The following is a 26,565-nucleotide window of genomic DNA, read 5'->3' as shown; positions in this document are numbered from 1 at the left end:
CCAGGTCCCCCGTAGGGGGTGCATGAGAGGCTAACACACAATGATGTTTCTCTCCCTCTCTCTCTTGTCCCTTCCCCTCTCTCTAAAAATCTCTCCCTCCCTTCCCCCCTCTCTAAAAGTTAAAAAAAAAAAGTCAGTTGTTTTATTTGGTTATAAAAACATAATGTTAGCCAATTGAGCATTTCTAATGTCACTAATCCATTTTTTTAGGGAGTATTACTCAGATGTTCAGTAATGTTCTATGCACTCCAAGAGTCACACATTGGTTTCCTAGGTTCCACTTTCCTACACTCTGTATCGCATGATAATGCTTTCTATTTACTTGGTACATAATGCTTTATATTTACCTGGTACACCTGGACTATTGAATTTATGTTTTGATAAAATTGTTGAAAATGTTTATTGTACTATGTTCTCATTTGGAAAGAAAACTGTCGACAGGGCAGTTTTCATAAATGTTTGTATTCATAGGCAAAGTATATAATTGCAGCTTTATCTATCTTTTAAAGGGAACATAAAATAAAAACAATGACCATAAACTGCCAAAAGTTTATATAAAACTGATCAATGTCAATAACTCACATTAATAAAGGAACACTGGTGAATACTAACCAATAGATTAGTGCATGAAGAATAATCTAGTCCTGCTACTTTTTTGCTTGGAAATAACAGCAAGACATTTAGCAGAAAGGGAAAAAAGATGGTAAAAACCACCCCTCTCCCCACCCCAACCAGCCAGGATCCATTATGATACTAATCCAATAACTTAGAATTGCATGACTGGGTAATTCTGCCAATCCCGCAAGTGAATCTGCTTCATCAAATGAAAATCATCATTTCTCCACAGAAACACTAGTCCTTTGAATCTGAGTCAACAGTACTAATTACTATGATACTGTAATGTTATTTCTGTTTGAAATAACTTTTTCATCTTTCCTACTTCCATATTCCTTTTATATCAACAAATTAAGTTATCAAAAGCTTGAATTTTAAAGTACACATACGCGTACTCAAATAAGCCTTTTTTGCAAGAGTAGAAGGAGCTGGCTTTAAAAAGCCAGTTTCAGCCTTTAACCTAATTGTAAGAAATGCAGAAAGGAAAAACTCCTCAAATACAGTTTTATTACTTACCAACTTCTAAAACCCAGTAATTCAAAGTAACACTATTCTTCAGGGGCCCTCGATCTGCACAAAACTAATTATTTTATCATGGACTTGAGCAACAGCTTTGTGTCACCGCAGGAATTAAAGGTCAGAGGTTCGACCCATGGCAAATAAATGATTAAACACAAATCTGATGGTTACACATTGCAGTGCATATTCTCACATCAAATTCATCCCTAAACTCTGTACATGAACTGTTATTGATAACTTGTGTTTTGTACACAGTGCTCAGTTGCTAAAAGGCAATATTCTAAAAGCCAAGTTTTTGTAGTTCTTTTATAATAACCTACAATGAAACACACTCTGACCTTTGAAAACTACAACTAAAGTGTTAGTGCTGCAGCCAGTTGTAAGCAAATTTCACACACTGAGCCTCCAAATTGTGCTGTTTCCATTCAGGCAAGGGCTAGACATCCTGCACCCCCAACTGCTGTGCCTCCCAAACCAGCCCTGACCAACTCCCTAGCTCCCTCCCCTTCTAATCAACCTGGACCACAAGCTATTGCCTCAACCGTAGAGGCAATCACTCTGTTCAAGTTTCTTCCCCACCAAATGAGGATATGGTAAATCAGTGAAAATTTCTTCATGAGAAAAAAATAAAAAATAAAGCAAGGGAGGGTGACATATCGTCATAGAGAGGAGACTAAACGTGAGAAAAGGTATCAGGAAAGACCTAAGTAATTATAGTAAGAACAGCAGCAGTAACATCTAAGTGTTTATCATCTGCTAATCAGTTTCCTAATTACTTTCCATGTATTAACTGATGTAAAACCAACAATAACCTCACTATTATCCTCAGGAGGAAACTGAAACACTAAGGAACAGCTTGCCAAGGTCACGCAGCTAAGCTAGTGAAGTGGTGAGGCCAGGATGAGAATTCAGGCATGCTTTAACAGCTATGCCTAACCACAGTTCAAGCAATGCTGCTTTTGAATGAATTCAATTAGTGAAAAAACAAATGCACCCTGTAGCAAGGGCTTCCAAGCAGAGCAGAGCAAACCTCAGTCTCAGAGGGCTGACACAGCCAAGCAGCTTCTGATATACACGGACACACACTGCACACCCACACCTGCATGACAGACACCCTGACACATAACAGGCGAGTGCCTGCAGTGGGCAAAAATGGTCGGCACTGATGACTTCTCAATAACCTGTAAGATACATTTTAAATTTCTACGCGACGGTTACCACAAACAAAATTACACAAGATAATAGCACAAAAATCTCATGGTAAAAAAAAATAAACTTTTAAAGAAGGCACTCTGAAACAAATGAGACCTTTGAAGGTATTGTTAGTGGCACAAGTTCCTGTCAATGTCCACCTGGCCATTTTCACAAGGGTTAAATGGAATGACCAAGGTTCAAACTCCTCTCCTCAAACGTTTCAACTAGGCTTTACCAAGCAAACAGACAACACCTAGTACGACTGTTGATGGTAACTGAAGACCTGAATGACCAAAAATAAATAACTGGCTCCCTAATTCCTACCTCCTGGCTACGCCAGCTTGCTATTTAAGTGCCTACCAGTGAGTGCCAATAAGCTAGAAGGCAAAGTGAGACCAAAGTACTGCTGATATGATATTAAGAGTCTAGTTTCAAACTCTAAGGGCCTAAAAACCTAAGCATCTCCTCAAATCATGATAAAAAATAATAAACAAAAAACCCCAACTCAATATATTTATAAAGGAAATTACTGTTGGATGTCAGAAATTATCAGAACTTCACCAAATACCTCTACCTTGAGCATAATGCAGGGCCCCAAGAAACAAGGTTTCTACCTGCAAATAAACAGCTTTAAAGTCAATCCAGGTTAGGACAAAAATGAAACAAGTGAAAAAAATAACATAAACTATAAACACAATAAAAATTGCCTATTTGCTCAAATATGAATTTCAGTTTGTAATCGAAGCTTGGGTTGATGGCAATGGTGTTTTTAATTCAAATGAGGGTCAGCTCTCATGTAGGGGCATCGAACTCATGCCTTAAGAAGATTTTGCTGGCAGCCATGATGGAGTAACTAGTACCAGACATGCTCTCCTCCCAATGAATTTAATTAAAACACGTGTCAGATACATAGAATTATAATTTTAAAACTCTGGACAAGAAGCAGCTCAGTACCATGACGCCTGCAAAAAGGGCAAGTATTCCCTACAGGTAAATGTCTCGGTGCAGGGTGAGGAGGCGGGGCGGGAAGGGGAAGCCAGGCAGGACGTGGGGACTCGGTGAGCGGAGACAGGGAGTGACTGACACTGAGGGAGGCCGAGGTGGTGGGACACTGGGGCAGAGCGGCAGGGACACGGGGCGCAAGAAGGGAAAGTGTGTCTGAAGTCTGCAGAGGCTTCCAGAGAAGTTCTGCCCAGATGTAATAAGGTAAACGTAAAATATAAGACTAATTTTACATTTCCTAGTAACCACATTTGAAAGTAAAATAAAGCAGGCAGAAGCAATTTTAACATAATTCATTTAACCCAAGATGCTCAAAACACTATCGTTTCAGGATATACCTGACTGAAACTCAGTGTGTTTTACACTTACAGCATACTTAGATTTGAAGTAGCCAAAATTCAAGCTCTCAGCAGCAATATGCGGCTAACTGCCATCGTACTTGACAATGAAGTTTCTCATTGAATGCGATGGCGTGCGTGAATCAAGTGAGACTCCACAAGGCCACGCAAAGAACGATGATCAGGAAGCAGCGGGCTGGAAACTCCCAGGGACTGCATAAGCCTGAGGGGCGCCCAAGTCCTGGCCAGCGGGGAGAGCGATCCCCCAGACACCCTGGGGCAGCCAGGGGCGGCTGAAGCAGAGTTGTCACTTGCACTGCTTCTGGAGTAAAGGCTACACGAGACCTGCCAGAATAAAGTTTAAAAACAAGCCTTGAAGGGCTCAAAATGATCTACAAGAAATGTAACAGCCTGCCAAAGCAGAATTTAAATCTCTCCTGAGGAAATCAACAAAATTCAGACAATGGTGTGAGGAATGCCCAAGAGTCGATCAGAACTTACTAAACATAAGAAAATGGAGAAATGTGTAATCCTTGCCAGGAGAAAAATCTGAAAAAGAAACAGACCCAGAAATAGAGAAATGACATCTTTAAAGACATATAAAGTTTAAAATATTATAAACATATTAAAGTATTAAAGAAAAGCAGGAATAAAAGAATTATTTTTTAAAGAATCAAATGGATTTCTAAAGATGTAAAAGGTAGTACCTTGAAAACTAACTAGTCAGACTCAGCAACAGATTAAACAGAACAGGAAAAAGATTCCTAAATTGAAGATGCAAAAAAAAACAAAAAAAAAAAACAAAGAAGAGCATTGAGGACCTGTGAGAATATCAAGGGCAATCTAAAAATGGTGTAAAACTGGAGCCCCAGAAGAGTGGGAAGACAAGAAATGTCTGAAGAAATAAGAGCCCAAGCAGTTCCCAACTTGAGGAAAGCTGAACCCATGTATTCAAGAAACTCAATGGACAAAAACAACTTAAGCACAAAGAAACAGCACCAAGGCGTATCATAATCAAACCTCAGAAATCCAGTAATAAAGAGAAAACCTAAAAGCAGCCCAAGTTGCAGGGGGGAAAGACACACCTATGGAGGAACAAAGATAAGAATTACCACAAACTCCTTGTCAAAAATAATGCAAACAAGCTTAAAACAAAGGAACAACACTTTTAAAGTGCTAGAAAGAAAAAAAAAGCTGTAAATGAAAATCTACATAAAATAAAAATATCCTTCACAGGTGAGGAAATAAAGACACTTTCAGACAAAAGTTGAGAACCTGTCACCAACAGGCCTGCGTGACAAGGAACGCTGGAAGTTCTTCAGAAGGAAAGAGGACAGGAGAGCAGACCCCGACATCGGCCATGGACTTAGTTAATCATAACACACAAACATCGGTTCATCAGTTGTAACAAATGCACCGCACCCATGCCACATGTTAATAATAGGGGACATGGAGTGAGGGGGGGATGGGGGTTGGGGGGAAGTACACTGAAACTCTATACTTTCTGCAAACCTAAAAGCACTCTAAAAATACATCTGCTGTTTCTGTAACCCTAAAAGTGCTCTAAAAATACAACTATGAAAGAAGAAACAGGAGACAGAAAACCTAGTTCCGCACAAAGGAAGGCCAACAGAAATGATAAATATGTGAGTTTACCATTTATTTTCTTTTAATTTTTTAAAGACGTGCTTGGCTGTGTAAAGCAAAGGTAGCAATAAGGTAATTATCATGTAGAACAAAATAAATAGAACAAAGAATGAGGAAAAGAAAATTGGAAAATTAGTAATGTGAGGAAGGACCTCACATTATTCATTACAGTGATGAAAGTAAGTGGTGGTGAGTTCAAATGCATGCTGGAAACCCTAGAGCAATGGGGGGCGGGGAGGAAGAGGGAGAGGGAAGAGTAGTAAAATAAAACTAATGAACCAAGAAAGATAAAATGAGTTGCTAAAAAAAACATGCAATCCAAAAAAAGGTAGGAAAAGAGATAGAACAAAAAAAAAAAGAATATATAGCAAGATGGTAGACTTAGATCCAACCATATGAATTACACTAAACATATATGGTCAAATGTCCCAATTAAAGGGCAGAGACTAACAGACTAAAAGCAGACACTGTTAAACTGGGTAAAGATACTAACTCTCCATATGATTAGGACAGGTTAAACATAAAATGGAAAAGGATATACCACATATATACACATAAATCTTCAGACAGCTGGAGTTCCTGTATGACACAGAGCAGACTGCAGGAGAGTGAGCATTACAGGTAGAAAAAGTGACATACATCACACTCCTTAAACTGTCAAGTTATCAGAAATCCAACAGAATCCTCAGTATTTAGGCGGCCAATAACAATGTTAAAACACCTAAAGGAATACTGACAGAACTAAGAGGAGAAAGAGATAAACCTGTAATTGCAGCTGGAGGTTGCAATGCCCCCTCACAACGACTGGTGAGACAAGCAGGAGGAAGACAGGGAAGACCCGAACAACACTATGAACCAGCCTGACCTAAGAGAGCATACACTGTACCGTAAAATAAGACATGAAGAAAAATATGAGAACTGAAATAATATAAAAGCGTTTTTCTGGCCATGAAAGAATAAAATTAAAGATCAATAACAGAAAAAATTGGAAATTTTTCAAAGTATTTGGAAATTGACACTTTCCAAAAACTTGCAGGTAAAAGAAATAATGAGGGAAATTTTTAAATACTTTGAACTGAATGACAACAAAAACACATTATCTAAAAATGTGAGGTGGAGCTAAGGATACTTGGAAATTTACAATTTTAAGTGTTTATGTTAGAAAAGACTAAAAATTTAGCACTATTGTTCTAAATTAGCTTCCACCTTAGGAAGCTAAGTGAAAAAACCACATTAAAGGAAACACAGAGGTAAGGAAATGATAAAAGGAGTAATTGGTGTTAACAGATCAGAGATAAACAATGGAGAAAATCAATGAAAACAAAAGCTGGTTCTTTGCAAAGAACCCCTAGCTAGACTGGTCAAGAACAGAAAAGGGAAGACACAAATTACTGGCATCAGAACTGAAAGAGGTATTTTGAACAGTAAAAGCATAGTAAGATAATACTAAGGACAATTTTAGCTAATAAATTTGACAAATGAAATAGACAAAACTCATCGAAACATGCACATTATCAAAACCAACACAAAAAGAAAGTCTAAATAACCCTCTATTTAATAGACACATTGTATTCGAAATGAAAAGGCTCCCCACAAAGAGAACTCCAGACCCAGATGGCTCCCCTAGTGATTCTTCCAACGTCTAAAGATATAATTAGGCTTCCACAAACTCTTTTAGGAAATGGGAAAAGATTTCCACATTTAAAGAGGTCAGCATAACACCAATACCAAAACAAGGCAAGGAGACCACAAGAAAAGAAACTACTTGTCAGAATCATTTGTGTATATATTTGCAAATATCATTAATAGAATATTAACAGGTCCGATCCGGCAATACATATAAGTGGGGTTTGTCTCAGGGAACACAAGGTTGATTTAGTACCCAAAAATCAATGAATGTAATTCACGTTAACATACTATATTAAAGAAAAATCATGATTAATTTCAAGAGATGTAGAGAAAGCACCTAATCATAATACAATAATACCCTTCCTTTCTCCTGGGAGAAACCTCCGAGCAAACTAGAACTGAAGGGAACTTCCTCAACGTAATAAAAGGTGTCTACAGAAACCTACAGATAACGTCATACGTAATAGTAAGAGACAACATCCACCCGGCCATGACTGGAAACCAGGCGTGGGGACTCACTCATTCTCACCATTTCCAATCCCCATCTTACTGGATGGAGATCCTGACAAGTGCAGCGATGTAGGAGAGAGAAAGAAAGGCTTCCAGATTGCAAAGAGGGAAAGAAAACAGCTTGCTTCTTTTTGCACATGACATGACAATACACAGTAAATCCCAAAAAATCTACAATAAAGTACTGGAACTTTATAAAAAGCTGGTTTTGAAAGGGTGGAGAATACAAGATCAAAAAATTTTTAAAGTCATATTTCTACGTACAAGTAATGACAAATGCAAAACTATACTTTTATAAAATACCATTCACCTTAACACAAAAAGTATTTGTCTTATGTAAAGACAAATGTAACAATATGCATGCAAGACTATTAACCTGAACGCTAGAAAACACTGCCTAGGGAAATTAGGGAGAGAGGGAGGTCACGTTCATGGACCACAACGCTCAACCAATGTTACTGTGACACTGAATCTCCCCACATTGATCTGCAGATTCAACACACTCCCAATCGAAACCCCAGCAAGCATTCTTGTAGAAATTGACAAAGGTCATTCCAATGTATTATAGTTAAAACAACTTTGTAAAAAAATAAAGATGGGAGGATACAGCATGCTGTGTTTAAAACAAAATAAAGGGTGGGGGGCAGGGAACATAAATCGATGGAACAAAACAGAGAATCCAGAAATAACTTCACACACATACGGTCATTTGAATTCATCAAAGGTGTCAAGGTCAGTCACCAGGAAAAGAAAAGCCTATCAACAAATGATGCGAGAACAGATGAATCTTGATGTTACCTCATACCATTCAGATATATTAATCCAAAAAGGATCACAGGCCTATGTAAAAGCTGAACTGTGAAACTTCCAAAGGTAAACACACGACAACAACAACAAAAAAGTCTGCTGTCGCATGTGAGGCAAAGATGTACCACAAAGGCCACAAAAAAACAAGTACTATAAATGAAAAAACTGAGAAACAGCACGTTTTCAAAAATGAAACTTTCTGCTTTTCCTAAGACACCATAAGAAGATAAAAATCAAACCACACACGGTAGAAAATGTTCTACGATGATGAGAACGAAAAAAATAAAAAAAACTTCTATTCAGAATATACAAAGATGTCTTATAGTTTAGTAATTGGAAGGCAAACAACCCAATTAAAAATAGGGAAAAGATTTGGACATTTCACCAAAGAAGACACATGAACAACCAACAAGTAAATAAAAAATGTTCAACATCATTACTCGAAGAAATGCAAATTAAAACTACAATTGGGATGCCTGGATGCAGTAGTCCCCCTTTAGCTGTGGTTCCCTTTCTGGGGTTTCAGTCACGGTATGAAAGATTCCACAAACAAACAGGGCGTTGGTTTTGAACCGCACACTGCTTGGAGTAGGGTGATGCAGCCTCACGCTGCCCAGCTCTGCTCCGCCTGGGATGTGACCCACCCACACCGTATGTGCTGCCCGCCCGTCAGTCACCCCGAGGCTGCCAGCCACACTGGCTGGCATCACAGCCTGTGCTCAAGTGACCCTCATTTCACGTAGCGGTAGCCCTACAGAGAAGCCCTGAAGTGCTTCCTTTGAGTGAAAATGTGAGTATAACACAATAGAATATTTTGAGAAAGACTGCACTATATAACTTTTATTAAGGTACGTTGTCAGAATCATTCTATTAGTTATTGTTGCTAATCTCTTACTGTAAGTAAGCTGCACACTAAACTTCATCAAAGTATGCACAGAAAAGAACATAGTATATGTAAGTCCGGTGCTATCCCTGGCTTCAGACACCCACTGGGGGTCTTGGAATGTATCCCCCACTCCAACCCCTCCATGGGTAAGGAGGGACTGGTGTACTTTCACTAAAATAGCTGACCCTAAAGAGGCTGACAACACAGAGCGTTGCTGAAGGTATGGAGAAACTGCAACTCTCACTGCTGGTGGGACTGTAAAATTACACAACTACTTCGGGAAGCAGTTTTACAGTTTCTTGTAAGGGGAAACGTACACTTAACATGACCCAGAAATCCCACTCCTTGGTATGTGCCCAAGAATAATGAAAGCTTATGTCCACACCAAGGCTTGTACTCAAATGTACACGGAAGCTTCATTCACGACGGCTCCAAACTGGAAACAACCAAAGTGTCCACGGAAGGTGAACGGAGAAGTTGCAGGATAGACATAAAATGGAACAAACTACTAATAGGACACATACATGAACCAATCACAGAAACATCTATGTAGACGAACACTAGAGAGTACAAATTGTATGATTCCACTTAGGAATAAATCTGCAAATTTCTGAGCCGCCACCAGAGAACACGCAAAAATCCAAAATTCACACATTACGAAAGCCAGCCCTCAACACCGGAAAGCTCTCCATACCGGCATATGGTTCCGACTTCACCAAGTTCAGACCGAGGACAATCAGCATCATCCTTTAAGTCTTGGTGTCTTCACCCACACTCTAGTAACAGCCCACAACCTTTCTGAATTTAGTTGTGAGCGTTAAATAAGCATATAATGTGCTTAGTGCAGTGCCTGGCGTACAGTCTGAGCTCAGTAAGTGGTAACTAATTTCTTGGGCTGTTTTTTAATCAGCATCATCATCACAATAATTATAATTACTTGGGGGGGGGTAATACAATCGTAAAGAAATAACCCAGAAAATGGACAGATGAAACACATGAATGTCAGTGGGAATCAATTCGTTAACAACATTCCTATTAAAAAACCTCGTCACCTTGTTGACAAAAACAGAAAGGCAAACATTACAGCGAAAGCCAAATTAGAAGATTTGGATGATATTTGCAGTCATTTAATATCTGATATTAAAATTGAAAAAAAAAGTGCTAAGGCCTTACAAAAACTCATGAGCATATAAATAAATACCAAGTCACAAGAAACAATACCTGTAAGTCAGTAAAATCTCACCGAGGCAGACACCTGAGGGAAGACAGTGATGTGCGAGCAAACCAGGGGCTGCTCCGATCACAGGAGGAGAGAGAGGAACAGGACACAGCCCTGGGCAGTGTGGACAAAAGGAGCACAGCAGGGCACAGGGCAGACACTGGGCACAACACAGTTACGCACAGCCTCGGAAACAGGAAAGCATTTGAGTTTAGCGTGACAAAAGAAATGCGAAGATAAGAGAAAGGCAAGGCCGATCCTGTCAACTGGAGTAAAGCGCAGCTCCAGCCTGGGTAAGGAAGGGGTAAAAGCCGGGCTCTTACACAATCCCGGGTAGAGAAGACGGTGCGCCAAAGCCAAGAAATAATGCCCACTGTCCCCCGTGCCTGCCCCCTCCCTGTCCCCTGAACGTCCCAGGGGCCCGACACCTCCTCACACTGCTTCTGCTCCTTTTTAAAGAAATACAAGTCCATTTCTCCTCCAGCAACATAAAACACTGACAAAAAAAGTGTTTAATTCTAGAAGAAATGCTTAAAGGTAAATATGTTAAACAACTAAATTCTAGAAACTAATCATAAGGTATTCCCACATATAATTCCAACTTTTTGTTAAATTTCTCATGTTAAAAAGCATGAAAGACAGAGGGCCAATTAACTTGAGCTACAACAAACAGACATAGTGCCACCTCATTAAACGAAGTAAGGCGTATAGAGTCGGGGAATAACCCCCACTTAACCATTTATTATAATCAAAGGGCAATTATCAAGATCATAAAATAAAACTGAGAAAACCAAAAGAGTATAGAAAAATAATTTTTAAAAGTACATGTGGCTTAATTTTCAAAGAAGTTAATATCTATCGGTTAAATCCTGAATTTAGAAGTTGCCTGTTCTGAAAACTTCACATGTTAATTGCCATTAGAATAAAGACATGCCAAGAAGCCCGTGGCTGAATATAGGCCTATAACTCATTCGTGCTATAATAATACCGAGGCATTCCCATTACACGTTGTAGAAACAAACCTTTGAATTAACAGCCGTGCTTCAGAGAAAAAAGCACTTACGGCTCCGGCAGTCGCCCAGAACCTGTATTTGCGTGCCACCAAAGTGCAGTCAGAGTGCTCGTGTTTAGTTAGTTTATTTCTCATACAGGGGACGTCTGGGGTGTCTAGATCACCAGTGGGAGATGACTGCTCATGCCTTTTCTTAACTAAAAGCTTTGTAGCACTGACAGCATAAATCTGCGATTTTCAACCTTGGTCACCTTGGGGCACACATAAACTAATTACCAAAATTCTGCAGCACACCAACAAATACATTTTTTGCTGATCTGATTTTAAAAAGAGGTATAATTTTGATTCATTCACACCAGGCGGCTATTCTTGTATTGGCTGTTGTCATTTTTTTAATTTGACAATCTAAGGAAAAAGAAGTCAGTGCCCCTGACCAAACAGTCAGGCACTCCCTGTTTTAAGAATTCTTGCAGCACACTGGTGTGCTGTGGTGCACCAGGTGAAAATCACCGACAAAAATCAATAGGTTCCCACTCACTCTCCCCCAAAAGTAGAGACTTTTTTTTTAGAACAATGGTCACAGAATATCTAAGTAAGTGCAAAAATACCTCCTTAAACCATATGAAAAAAAAAAACAAAGGAAAAGAAAATTTTACACAAAACCACGCTTTCAGCATAGCTAGACAAAGAATGCTGATATTGTGAAATAACTGTGAATGAAAACAGAAAATTCACCAAATTCCAACATTTGATGTCTCAAGGAAGTCCTTCCTAAGCCTCCTCAGCCACAAGGCTTGGTGGCAAGGAGGCTAGCAAAGGGCCTAAGGGTCATTTGCAAGGACCACCCAAACCATTAAACCCACTCTACATCTGAAAATACTGGAAGCGTGTCTGGAGCCCCAGAATTGGGAAGAGTGGTTCAAAGTTCCGGTGGCCTGGGGGAGCAGGCACCACTGGAAGGCACTACCTGCCATGTAAAGGGGCACAACTTGGCAACACACGGCTTCTGGTGAAGAAAACAGGCGAATGGAAGGGGGAAACATCCTTTGGCGAATGGAGAGTAAAGGGGAAAAAGAAAAAGGAGAAAATTTAAGCTGCTGTAAGACCAAAGAGAATTGTAACACTGGAAGTCACAACTGCTGGCCAGCTATATACTGACAGAAGAGGGCACCCATAATCTAGGAATACTGTAAAACACCCCGGTACCACACACATAAACAAAGGAAAGGTGAAATCCAGAAAGTCAGGAATTCGACGCACATCAACAGAGGAAAACCCCCTACAACCTCAAACCCCCAAAACAACCTCAAAGCAGGAAGAACAGGTAAGTCCTACTTCGAACACAATTAAATATATTCAAACAAGTATTCGAAGATATAAAAACCACTTTGAATCAGAAATTCAAACATTAAAAACAAAAATGGACCAAACACAAAAAAGCTGGCTGAGTTCCAAAGAGAAATGGGAAAAACTTAGAAATTATTACCGAAGTGAGGAACAAACTGCCAGTCGCCACGGGAGAACGGCCTCAGATAAAAATGAGCGCCGTCTGTGCGACGGGCCACGGCCACCCACGCCTGCTGTTCCGCCTCATCTGATGGGAGGTAGCTGCCTATCCACAGCTCCACAACGAGGTTTTTTTTATTGGTTGATTTTAGAGGGCGAGGGAGAGGAACATCAAGTTTGTTGCTCCACTTCTTTACACACTCATCGGTTGACTTTTGCACGTGCCCGGACGGAGAGTGAGCCCGCAGCCTGGGTTCCGGGACAACACGACCCGGCCAGGGCTACTTCACAGTAACTTACAAGCCTTCAGACACTCACTCGCGTAAGCAAACATGTTTTGTTTTTCACAGCGAAATACTGTATTTGCTATACATTTAAGTATTACTTAACCATTTGACATATCTAAATAGGTTTATCAGGTTCCTATTCTTTCTTTTTAATGTGTCACTGACAAAGTTTTTTGAGTTTGTTCTCCTAACTCCATCAATCCCATTAGCCCTGTGTTGTATATTTTTTCAGTCCTCACCTGAGGATATGTTTATTGACTTTAGACAGAGGAAGGAAGGGAGGGAGAGACAGACAGACAGACAGCGATTGGTTGCCTCCCGTATATGCTCTGACTGGGGGTGGAACCCTCACTTTAAGTGTGCGGGATGATGCTCCAACGAGCAGGGGGTCCCAGGCAGCCCTGCAGAATGCGCCGCACAGCCGCACACGGCCCAGTGAATTTAGGGACTCGCAGGCCCTGTCACAGAACTGACTGCAGATGTGAACGTACACCCACACACACGTGTAACCCTTAGCTCCATGGAGAAGGCCTAGAAACAATGACACCTCAGTAGCCATGAGCACACCCAGCACCCAGATCTTGGTGTCTAAACGCTACCCTCCGATAAAGGCCAGGGCTCTTTGGGAAAGAAGACAGTGACAGGATTGGGACGGGTCAACTACAAGCTGAGCCTGGGCGGGTCTCTCACAGTGCCAGAAAGTAAGAAGTGCTTTAAAAAGAATGGAGACAGGTCAAAAGGACACAGGAGTCAACCAGAGGGGCTCTCATGGCCAAAGCTGGATGATCTGAGCAATAAAATAAATAATGACAGTATAACATTATAACCTACAAAATAAAATATCTTTGGGTCTGTACTAATATAAATAAGTGACTAAATAAATGACAGACAACTCTTCATTATAAGACTTTCAATTGGTAAATGAAGGGAAAAAACTACACTAGGTAAATATGACAGAAATAACCGCTGTAGTAAATTCCACTGATGGATGCTAAAATGAGTGGGTGAAAGCCTGATGGGAAACAGGAAATTTAACATTGACTCTCCCCCAAAATATCATTTTCAAAGAGAAAAACCAACTTGACAATGAAGAAACCAGTAGAGGCCACCTTAATCATGTGAGCAAAATTAACATTACCTGTAGTAAGACAATGACATCATGTACCCACTGATATAAAATGTACCTCCTGGTGTGATACCATTACTCTTACGGCATTATAGCCAAAATGCAAAATCCCAAATGAATCACAACAAAGCATCAAACCAACCTCAGCGAAGGAAAAGACATTCTAAAATGTAAAGACTGGTACTTCTCAAAAGCATCCAGATCACAGAGACGAGAGAAGAATGAGCCAATAGCAAGCCTTCTCCTTACACTCTGGTAGATAAATAAATCCCCTCGGTTCCCTCCCCACTTCATATCTTCATCCCCCTCCTCTCCAAATACCCATTTCGCGGCCGGATCGCTGGGCCTTGTCACGACCAGGACCTGTCTGCTCTGGGAGTCAACTGTACACCCCACTCCCTGACATGCCCCTTCACCCACCCAGGCACTCTCCCACGAGGGGCTGCATCATCTCCTCGAGCCTGCCCCTCCTCTTGCATTTCCTTTGTCAGTGAGCTGCTCATTCGTTCCCTCAGGTGCCCAGACACCCCATCTGCACCTGTTTTCCTTCCACCTTCCACGTGCCCTCCCTCACTGAGTCCTTTCATCCTACCTCTCGTATCTCCCAGATCCACCAATTTCCTCAGTCCTCATCCCTACAGGCCACCTCATCCCTACAGGCCACCTCACCCCTTTCGACCATCAAGAATTTGTTGTAACACCCTCTACTGTCCCTGCCTACTAGTTTTAGCCCTCTCCGAAGGACCCTCCACAGTGCAGTCAGTATTATCCTTTTAATCAGTCTCCTTCCAGGCTTAAGATGCTCCCATCTTCCCCAGAAGAAGCACAGATTCCTTTATATAGTTTAAGGGCTCTTCACAACCTGTTTACCTTCTCAGCCCACCTTCCCCACCCTGCCCTCTCCGGCACTGATCCACCCACACTCGTACTCGAAGTTTCCCCAGGCAATTCAAGCTCTCTAAGTGTATCTCTGTCCTTAACACAGGCCTGGTGAACACGACCCTCCCTCTTCACAAAGCCGTCCTATTCCCTCTGCTGGCTTCAGCCTAAATTGAAGGTGTCACTTGCCCAGGAATAAATTTTTCTGTCGTGATTAAACCGAGTGAATCGCCCCTGCTTTGTGATCCTGGAGAACTCTGCACTGTCCACGTCAAGCACACAACAGAGGGAACTGTAAACACAGACACATCCACACTCCAGTCCGCATGAGGGTGAAAGCCAAGCCTGGGCACTGGGACTGGGTGGTGAACCCAGCCCCAGGGACTGAGCACACAAGGGAACGACCATTACTGTGCGATTCATTGCGGAGAGTTAAGACCCAATGAGTCCTGGCTCCAGAACACAATATTCTTTCCACCATACTTAGTGGCACTTAATTTTACTTTCATAAACAATTCAATGTTAATTAGGCATAAAGCATGTAAAGTTAAGAAGGATCTAGCTATCAACTCATTTTATTAATTAAAGTGATGCCCAGAGAGGTTATTACTGGCTAAAGAACAAAACACTATAAAACAGTAATGCCAAGATTAGGCATTTTGATGTTCTTTAATTACATACTTTAATCTCAGGAATTAGCATTTTAAATTTTGAAGTGAAAAAACATTAAAGTTTTTCATTTCTTCTAGGATAGCAGAGTTACTAAAAACAGAACTAATGAATCACCAATTCACTTTAAAGAATCCACAAAATTACCTAAGTGTTATAACATAAGAATATTTAATTATGGTATAAGAGTAATAAAGATAATACTGACTGAGTCATTTGTATAATTATATGTTATAAACAACATAGGTATCAACGATATTCAAGGCCTTGTGGAACACACTCACTGAATACATGAAGAAACATAAAATAGGGTTCTTACTCTCAAGAAGCTTAAAGTGTTTTTGGAAAACAATACCCAACCATCACAAAATTAAACAGAAAAATTAGATGAAAGTAGTCCCTTAATTGTTAACATTTTCAAAGGAAAAGACTTTCTCCTAAGGAGCTTCAGGAATGTAAAGAGAAATTACAATTTACTGCCTGAGGAATCACTCAGAATGTCTTAGAGTGGCCAGCTGCAAGAGCTCTAAAAGCTCACTATCAGCAAACATGGCTACCGCCCAGGTCTATGTTTCTGAAGACCCTAGGAGAAACCAGAACTCCCCGGAGAAGTGGCTGTGTCTAAGACAGCAGTAGGAAAGGCAGAGGATGAGTCTGGAATAAGTTTTTGTCCCAGAACAAGTGGTGCTCCAAAAATGACAGGAAGCGGTGAAAGCAATCAACGAGTTAGGCTGAAGGAAAGGGCACCCCCTGACCAAATGTGAGTGGATGTGGAACATCAAAATGAACACTGTACAAACAGTAATAGAGGGTTTGCATGTATACTGGTATCAAATAAGCAAATGAGAAGGGAAAGTTCTTTACAATGGAATAAAATGCCGACTAATAAATGTGGCAGGAATAATACACAAACACCATTTTGGAACCATTGTGTAATTGACTTAGGCAAGAATCGTCAATGAAAGGTGAAACTATTACATGACCACTTTACAAAGGACTACATATTTACAGTCTCAAATAGTCTCCCCACAAATTATTCAATAATAACGAAGATGCCAATGGTAACTTTATAAGGAGGAGACTGGCAGGCACACATGAACTAAGTGGTCCAAGCAGACATCACCAACAATGGGTCACACTGACATCGTACTGCCCCTGAGGTAGTGCAGGAGGCCATGTCATCGCTTGGGTGCTATTCCTGCCAAAAACGCACAACCAGAGTCTGACGACAAAGGAACAGGATGACAGACACAAACTACTGGACACCCTATAAAACAAAGGTTCTGGACTCTCCAATACTTTTGATGTCGGGGGACAGGAAAAAACGTTGAAGGGCTGTTTCAGATTAAAAGAGAGATGATAACTACAATGCAAAGACAATTATAATGCAATGGATAATGCTGGGTTAGAAAAAAATTCTACTAAAGGATACAATTGGCACAATTGAGATTTCAACTGTAACTGTATATTATAGTATCCACATGAAACTTCTTCAATCATACTGTGGTCATATAAGAATGTGACTTTGTTCTTCGAAGATATCACCTGAAGCAATTAGGGGTCAATGATCCTGCTGTGTGCAACCCACTCTCAAATGGTTCAATAATGAAAATATTTACAAGAGGAGGGGAGGGAAAAAAAGAGGAGGAAGGAGAAGACGCAAAAGGAGATTTATAGAGTGTACTCCTGCTATTACTTTACAAGACAGATGTTCAATGACCTTACACATTTAACGTGTGGGTGCCTTGTTATCAAGGTACATGGTACGTTAGTACAGCATGTCCGTCTGCCCCTGCATGCATCTGTGAGGTCTCACGTCAGCTGGTAAGCCTCTTTGATACATTCCAGAAGATGGAATCAAGGGGCATCAAACTGTAAATAAAATGAATACTAGTATCTCTTTCCAGACTTCGGGGCCACTCTGTAAACACAAAAAGTAATAAAGCAAACACGCCAAATGTTACCACTTGGTGACTGGAGGTGACAGGCATATTGAAGTTCATTGTACTATTTTTGTAACTTTTAAATTTTTTTCTAAAACAAAAAGTTAAAAACAAGACAAAAAACCTTTTTGCCAATACTAAAAGTTTACTTTGGGTAACTGAGCCATCCCAAATGACAAGATCTTAACTCCCAGATTCTTCTCTTCCTTTCCCTTCATAATCCATGTTAAATTAAGGTTCACACTATTAAGGAAAGGTTTTCAGTATCAAAATCAGTATTTTGCTTAAGTAGTCCCCAACTTGCAAATGGGATACATTCCAAAAGCCCATTTGTAAATCAGCTGTTTAAAATGTGGAATGATTTTCACTATTACAAATAGTGTTAGGTTCCTAATGCCGGCCACAAAAGCTCTCCGTACACCTTTGTTAGCAACACAGTTGAATCAGTATTGTATTTCATGTACACTGTGTTAAATTGCACAGTCCCCTCCCCCGAGCCTTTATGAAGTTAACACAAAACTAGGTGGATAAGTTAAAGGGAGGAAATGGAAATGGAGGGGACATTGGTTAGGAAGGAGCAACTAGTAACCAACTACACTGTCTAACCCAGTTTTTACAGGGATAGGCATTTCAAACTGGAAGTATAGCCCTCAGTAAGACGGCTACTCACTGCCCATCTAAAAGGCCAAATGGAACATCAGGAAATGCCACTTGTGCTCAACAGCTCTGAGATCACCACCCTGACCCAGAATGCTGATGACAATATGTTAATACATATACAAATACATAAGATAGTATATTACAGTCGGGAAAGTACCTTTATAATTTTTAAAGGCGGGCTGGGAAAACTAGTTTTGATTGGTCCTTTTATTGGGTTGCCAAAAAAGTGTGTATGGTTTTTTCCATAAACTATGAGATACATTTTTCATTTTCACCAATAACTTTATTGCTCTGGATATTTTGAGTATATCGACTATGTCCCACTATTGGGTTCTAGCACACAAAAGCCAGGGGAGCTGCTAAACATCTTCTAATGCATAAGACAGTCCCACAGCAAAGAACTATTTGACCAAAGTGTCAATAGTACCAAGAAATTTCACAAACCACTTCTGACACATTTGATCACTCACAGCACCTTCTCCAGGCACTGCACACATCTTTATTTGCGTTTCAGTTGCATTTTCACCTTTCTTGAAATAATAAAGCATAATACGCCAAAAAATGTAGCATATTTCCCTCCATCTTCAATATTAAATGGTTGTACAAAAATTTGCCAATTTTGATACGTTTTTTTAATACCTGCTGATATGACAGCTGTGACAATACAATCTAACAAAATTGTTCTGAATGAAGTTAACAGACAACTAAGCACTACTAGAGCCATCATACAGAAAAAAAAAAAAACTAAATGAACTTTTTGGCCCGCCCAGTAGTTAGGGAAACTTCAGCATTTACTGAGCATTCACTATATACCACGATACCCTGGAGAAGACTGAGCATACATACACACAGAGCAAGATAGTCTTTGATGTAGGAACTCCACCTAGCAGAAGAGAACGACATCAACTGGAATACTCCAAGCATTCTAAAATGGTATTTATTCTACAAATAGTGTATTAAGAACAAGGGAGAAAAACTTCATCCAGGGAGATTAAAACTGGTATCGCAGATGACATCTGAGCTACAACTTAAAGAATGAATGGTGTGATAAGCATCTGAGCAAGGGAGCATGCTGGCTCCCGGTAACAACACGAACAAGGATACAGAGGCACTCAGTCCAGTACTTCCTGTCTTCCCAGTGCTAGGCAGCGGGCCAACGCCTGGAGACCCAGCTACCAAGCAAGGCCTCTGCCTGCATGGAGCTTCCTGCACATTCTGAGTATCTTAAAGGAAATAAATAAGATGTGTGAAACAGTAACTAACAAAGTACAACATTAAACAACAGCATGGTCTGCCTGAGAAAGTGAGATTTTGGCCAAGTTCCAGAGGATTTAGACATTCCAGTCTTATGAAGAAGGTGTTAAGCAGGTATTACAAAAAGTGCAAAAGGCCCTAAAATAAGGACATACAGCATTTAAAGAACACCGAGGGGCCCATGTGGCTGGCATCCAAGGACTGAGGAGAAGAACGATGAGAGGAAGAGGGATGAGGAGAAAGTCAGGGCACGCGGGCCAAGGAAAGGAATACAGGCTCCATTTCGAGAGGAATGGGAAGTCATAGGAAGATTCTATGCAGAGAAACGACATGATTTAGCTCCTAAAATAATCCCTGGAGCTGCTGTGTGATGAGAAGAACTTCAAAGGAGCAAGAAAAGAAACAAGCCCGTTAGGAGCTACCGCAGTAATTCATGCAAGAGATAATGATGCCTTGAAATTAAAAGGTAGCAGCGAAGACTAAGAGTGGTGGATTGGCTCAAGATAAATTCTGAAGGAACAACAGAATGTGTGGATGGAAAGGATTTGAGAGAAAAGAAACAAATCTAGAAAGATAGCTTAAGTTTCTGCCTCGAGTACTGCCATTTACAGAGAGAAAAAGCCAGCAAAGACACCAGCTTTGGGGGTAGGGGGAAGAAGAAGATTGGGGGAAAGGAATAAATAGCTATATTTTAGTCCTGTGGCTAATATTATGTTTGAAATTCCAACTCGATTCCCAAGTGGATATCAAACTCAGGGAAAATTCTGGGCTAGAAAAATAAAAGTGGCAATCATCAGCATTCATGGCCTTTTCGGGGAAGAGCAAACAGCTGGCCTTAACTGGGTCAGAGAAACTGAAGGATAGTAGCTGACAATGAACCTGGAAAGATAGGGTAGAATCCTATGATGATGGGAGCCATGACTGAAATGACAGTGACGGCAGTGGGAGTAGCAATAGCAGTGGCAGGGAACGAAAATTACTGCATTTCAGGTCCCAAGCATTGTGCGGAAGCCTTTCTAATACACATCTCATTTAGTCATCTCAACAACTGTATAGATAATATTATAATCACTGTTTTATACACCGTGCTACGAAAAAAAACTGAGAAGTTGGCAGAGAGCACAAGGTCCTAGAATGGGTGTTCTAACTTAGGCAGTCTGACTTTAAGTGACTGCCTCTCTGCTCATTGTCTATGCTGTCAAAGCTTTTCTTAAAGAAGAATGGCATTTAGATCTGTGTTTCAGAGGTATGATTTCCCCCTCTATGTAAAAGCTGGATCGTTAGGGAGGGGAATAGATGTGAGAGAGGCGGACCAGTATTAGTCAATGCAAGAGCGCCTTGTTTTAATAAGCCAACAGTTACCTTCCCAGGTTCAATGAGGGGGATGCCTTTGTTCCAAGGGCCACAAACCATGCCTCAAAAGTACTCCAAGTCAACCAACCTACACAAGCACGCTGCTGGGGACAAAAATAACCTGGTGAAAGGATCCAGTTTGGGCAGTATAAATTTACCATCCACTTCGAACATATTTCTCACAACCTAACTTTATTGATGGTTGAGGTTTGGGGCTTTTTTTTTTTTAGGTTCATAGATTAAAGTTTATATTTTTGTATAAGGAAGAAAATAAAATTAGCACTGATTCAAGGCAACCGTAAGAAGAGGTGCCTCGGTTGAGGTTTATTAGAAGTCTGCCTGGAGCCTGGTTTTCACCCATGCTCACGGCTCCTCTGGCTTCCAGCACCACCAGGTAATACACTAAGGGAGTAAGCTACCCGCTGTCACACACCAGTGTTCAAACACTGGCATTCCACCTCAGAAACCAGCCAATTTTTTAATTTACATGCCTATGACTTTATCAAATGGTTACTAAGATAATATTAAATAAAAGATTAAGTTCAATAAATACTGATTAAATTCAGTAAATGCAAGCAAATATTGAAATCAGTGAATAACAAATATCTATATTAAAATTAGTACCTACTAATTATGTGTCAACATATATCATGTGCTACGCGTAAGACGTTAACAAATGGGTTTACACTGAATCATCATAAATTGGGCACAGGTCCATATATTATCGAGGACACAGATAAAGCATACACAGACAAAATCATTTAGTTCCACAAAGTGGGTAGAATGAGGTATAAAAAATTATACAAAGTAGGGCAAAAATAGGTTTACAGTTGTTCATATGGAAAATAATACAATTAATAATAAGAACAAACTGTTTCACATCTTCACCATTGTGAACCTGCTTTTGCCCCATCCTGTAGATTACCTACTAAAAAGCTATTTTTAAAACACACCTATTCCAGGTATGTTATAAAAATATTTTTCTAATTTTAAATTTTAATTACTGTATCTGGAAGACACAAGTAATTTCCTAAAGGGCACATTTCACTAAAGAGTAAGAAAAATACTTATATTTAACTCTAACTTTTTCTAATGTTTGGGGAGATTATGGAGGTTAGAATCAAACAATGATTACAGATTACAAACGTAATGTAGAACAGCCAGCTAAACATTTATGTATAACCTGACAGTGCATTTAAAGGTTGGGGTACTGTACGCCAAAGAGACACACGAGCGTTCTCCTGCCTGTGCACACTAAATGGAACCCTGTGCTCACAGGCACTACACGTACAAGCGTCAGGCAAAGCACCAAAGTCATCTCATGGGAAGAAAGGGATGTAGGGAGGAAGGAAGGGAGGGAGATCAGGCAATGTGCGTTTTTGTACATGAAGCTTCAGGCAGTGCATTAGAAACTTTCACACCCTTTATTTCATTTAATTCTAGCTATTCCAAGGGCAGGTAATGTAATTCCTTTGGATTTTACAGATGGCTGTAACTCTGTCAGCAATGGAGCAGAGATCTGAACCAGGATCTGAGGACAAACGGCAGGTCTTCCTTCATGAGGACTTGCAGATCAGCACGAGTTCTTCAAGTGTCCCTCTGAAGGAGGTTATCTAACTGGGAGATGGATGTGATTTTCCCTATTTATATTTCTCTAATTACTTAAACGTTGGGAGGGCACTCCCTTCTCCATCTACTAAGAATGTTCACAGATTCTCTTTCTAATCTAGAAAAAAAGCAATACTGATCATTTTCAACCCATGGAGCAGTATTTGCACTGCCACATCACTGATTAAAAAAACCTCAGCTAGACTTTGTAACAGTCATAGGTACCATGAGTATATCCTGCAGAAAAACAGATGGGGGTATGGTCCGACTACCAGGCAGAATAAATGCTCACAGACAATGGAGAACCATCATCACTGTATGTCCTCTTGTGAGATTAAAAGCAGCAAAGGGAGGGGAAAAAAGGCTTTCCAAAACCTAAGCGACAGCATGCTACTTCCCAATAACAAATTTGTTTCCAGCTGCCTCCTTGTCAATCAGAATACAAATCTATCAAAGATGTAAGTGAAATAGTTCAAACTTTAAAATCAAGTTCTATTAGACATTTCCATAATTACTTAACCACCCTCAGAATACACGTCAGTATTTCTCTCTTGGTAACCAAAGAAGTAATGTTGCTATTGCTTGAATATTAATAAAATTAATGTTAACCTGCATGGCATTCTAAATGGAAAATACAAAGCTATACTACAATTGTTTTGAAAAATAAACCACCACAACACTCAACACCTTCAAAAGAGCATTTCCTACTGCATTTACCGAAAACAACCTTTGTCACACATGCCTATTAAGGAAACATAACTCTAAGAATATGGAGAGAGATTATTCTCCAACAGTAATTCAACCCGGTGACACTGATTATTTCTGAGCCCCAATGAGCTCTTTGCTTTCCACTGAACAACCCCCACCCCTCACTCACATCCCTTAACAATTCATTTTTTTAAAAACTTCCCCTGGAAAGTAATTTGAGTTCAATATAATTTCATCACATTTGTTCCAATGTGGAAAAAAACCCTAGTTTTAAACACATGTGAATTGCATGAGATCAGCAAATTTGTTTCAGGTGGGCACTATTCAAGACATTGACTACTTTAACAATTAAGCTTCTTTTGGAAGCAATCTGGCATATTGTTCATCTCAAGACCCAGTCTAGAAAGTATTTAAATCCCAGTTTTAGCTCTTCAGAATACTTTAATCATTTTAACACCATTATCACAACTTTTTACAGTAGGCTCACTTAGATCTCAAAGTGACTCCAGAATCACCGAGGGCATCGCCACATAGAACAAACTAATCTTAATATTTTATAACCTGCGATCACTACCCGTGCTAAAGTCTAAATAAATGTGGCATCCACTTTCGTGAAAACGTCTTTTACTTCTTCCTACAACAAAAGTGACCATACAGTTAAAGAAATGAGTGGACTAAGCCCTCCAAAAATATACCCACCAAAACACACACACACACACACACACACACACACCCCAACCCAAAAAACCCAAACCAAAAAATGGACATACAAAAGCTACAGCAGCACAATAGTTATTTTCTCCTTTCAAAAAAAATATTAAAGTTATTTTGTTTACTTCTTCCACCGAGTGACTGTTCAAGTACTGCCAAGGTAACAGATTTTAAAACTGACAACTGGAGTACTCGGCATTGTCAAAACAACACAGCTGGATTCTTAAAGGGAAAGTACTCGTGCGTGTGTAATGTGCACCTAATTACAGCTTCAGAAAACCTCTTCGTAGCGTAATACGTGATACGAGACACAAAGGAAACACACCGCGCTTTAGAAAAAAAAAAAAAAGAAACACGAAAAATCAGACAAGATTTGTTTTAAGGCACACGCACACACACCGCCTGTCGTCCACACGTCGCAGCAGGCCTGTCTGGTAACGCCATTCCCGGAATCCCAGCCCCGCGGAAAACTCACACGCAGGTCCCTTCGCGCTACACCCGGTTCCCCGCCGGCCGGACGAAGCGGGCTCGCTCCCCATCTCAGCCCTCGCGCTCCCAGTCCGCACTTCCCACGGGGAGAGCCGTTTCCCCGACTCGCTCAGAGACGCTCACCTTCCCCCGAAGTTGTCTGCACGCTGTCACCTACCGCCCGAATTCTCACTGTTCCGCGGCCGAGGACAATCGAACTCAAAGGCAAAGTTTCTATCACGCCAACCCGTCCCCGCGAGCCGAGATCTGCCTGCCGATCCTCGGACGCCCTGGGCGGCGCGCGGCGCCCTCCGGGAGCCCTCCTTCCCCGAGACGTTTCCCTCCCGCAGGGTCCGCCGTCGGCGCCCGCAGGTGCCCCCGGCCCGGGCCGCCTCCGCCGCCCCCGAATACCGACCCCGCCATTGACATCCACACTCAGGGAGAGTGCGGACCTCAATGTTCCGCCCCGTTAGACTAACCTCCTCCCAAAGCAGAAGTGGGGGAACTTCTTCAAGTCCCACCACAGCGCAGAACGCCCCCCACACTGGGGTGTCCACCCCTGAGGGGGGACCCCGGCCTCGGGGCCAACAAGGAAGGAACGGGCGCTCGGGCGTTCCGCCCCGGAGAGGCTCCGGGCCCCCAGGGAACTCCTTCAACTTTCAAGAAGGTGACGTCTACCCTCGCCCCCCAGCCCCAAACGTCGTGCGTGCTCCGGCAGGTTCGACCAGCGGAGTCCGCGCTGCCCAGTCCCCCCGCGGCACCCCCTCGGTCCCCGGGCCAACCCTCGGGGCACCCCGCCCCCACCTCCCCAGGCGCCTCGCCCCTCGGTGCCGACCCCTCTCGACCATCTCTGGTCGCCTACCCGGCACCCCGCCCGTCCCAGTGCCCCGAGCCCGCGATCCGGCCTCCTGCCAGCCGGACGCCGCCCTGTCCTGGTGTCCCTGGGGCCGGCAGGCTCCCCTCCTCGGTCACACCGCATCCCGCCCCAGCGCCCCTCAGCCCTAGCCTGGCCCCCGGTCGAAACGCTGACCTGACACCACCAGCCCCGAGGACCCAGCCCCACCGTTCACGGCCCTCACCGTGTCTCCGGAGCAGCTGGCGGGCGTACACACGCTGCAGCCAGGACCCGCCACCAGCGCTCTGCGTCGCCCGGAGACGCCTCCTTCAGCCCGGGACTCGCCGGGACATCCGCGCACGGATCCCCACACCGGGGCTATTTTTAGGAGACAGGCCCGGGCCAGACCGGAACTCGTTCCTGCACGCGCGCATGCGCACTCGGCGAAAGAGCCTCAGTGTCCCTCCGCCAGCCTCGCCTTCTCGCTCCTTTCTCCCGGATCCCTGTCGTGCTTATCACAGAAGGTTTCCTTTAGAAGCTGCTTTACCCCCTCGGTGGACCCTAGAGTCTAGAAATGGGAAAGACAAAGGTGCGGACTAAAACAGTCACACTGATTGGAAGCCAGAGCTACTCCGCAAGGACAAGAGGGGCGGACTATGTTTTTCCGGGTGGGTGAGGAGACAGATCAGCCAGCACAGGAAGGGAGATGACGGCGGTTTGGCGCCGGGCTGCGGGATGGACCTTGCTTTCCTGTGAAGGCGTGTTCGCCAGGGAGGGATAGTGGTCACTTGATGAGGGCTGGGCGTCTCCCAGGGCGGGGCGGCCCGGTGGCGTCCCGCTGGCGTCTAGGACCTCGGCCCCCCCGCCCCCCTGACCAGCCCGCAGGGGCCGGGCGGAGCGGCTCCAGTGACGCTGCGCGTGGCAAATGGCCGCGCCTGCCCGCGGGCGGCAGCCAACCCGGGGCGCCGGGGGGCGGGGCCGCGGCTTGGGTGCGAGAGTTCCGCGGGGTCTAGGAGTCCCGTGCAAGACAGCGTCCTTCGAAGCACCCTGGGTGTCCCCTGCGGGGCCGGGGCTGGGGCCAGCCCCCCGATCCCCACCCCGCTCTCGCCACACTCGGCCTCTCCCGACCTCGCCTCGCCACACCCGAGCCCACGCCCTCTTTGCGGTCATGGCCGCACCT

At 42.4% G+C, this 26,565-nt stretch overlaps 1 protein-coding gene across 6 annotated transcripts in view; it reads right to left on the bottom strand.

The window, feature by feature from the left end:
* The window catches only part of MEF2A (myocyte enhancer factor 2A), a 102,091-nt gene extending 76,149 nt beyond the window's left edge, over positions 1 to 25,942 (bottom strand). For 2 of the 6 annotated variants that reach the window (XM_045824768.1, XM_045824770.1), the window contains exon 1: positions 25,630 to 25,942. The gene's annotated coding sequence lies outside the window, so the exon portion shown is untranslated. Of the gene's footprint in view, positions 1 to 1,131; positions 1,173 to 25,629 lie in introns of those variants that run through there. The other 4 variants (XM_045824772.1, XM_045824773.1, XM_045824774.1 and 1 more) reach the window with 4 other exon arrangements.
* Positions 25,943 to 26,565: the final 623 nt, after the last annotated feature.

This window comes from Phyllostomus hastatus, unplaced genomic scaffold (genome assembly GCF_019186645.2).
Source record: "Phyllostomus hastatus isolate PE091 unplaced genomic scaffold, TTU_PhHast_1.1 phas_scaffold_555, whole genome shotgun sequence".
Taxonomy (NCBI): domain Eukaryota; kingdom Metazoa; phylum Chordata; class Mammalia; order Chiroptera; family Phyllostomidae; genus Phyllostomus; species Phyllostomus hastatus.
Note: the sequence above shows the minus strand (reverse complement) of the source record. Positions and strands in the feature narration are given on the sequence as shown.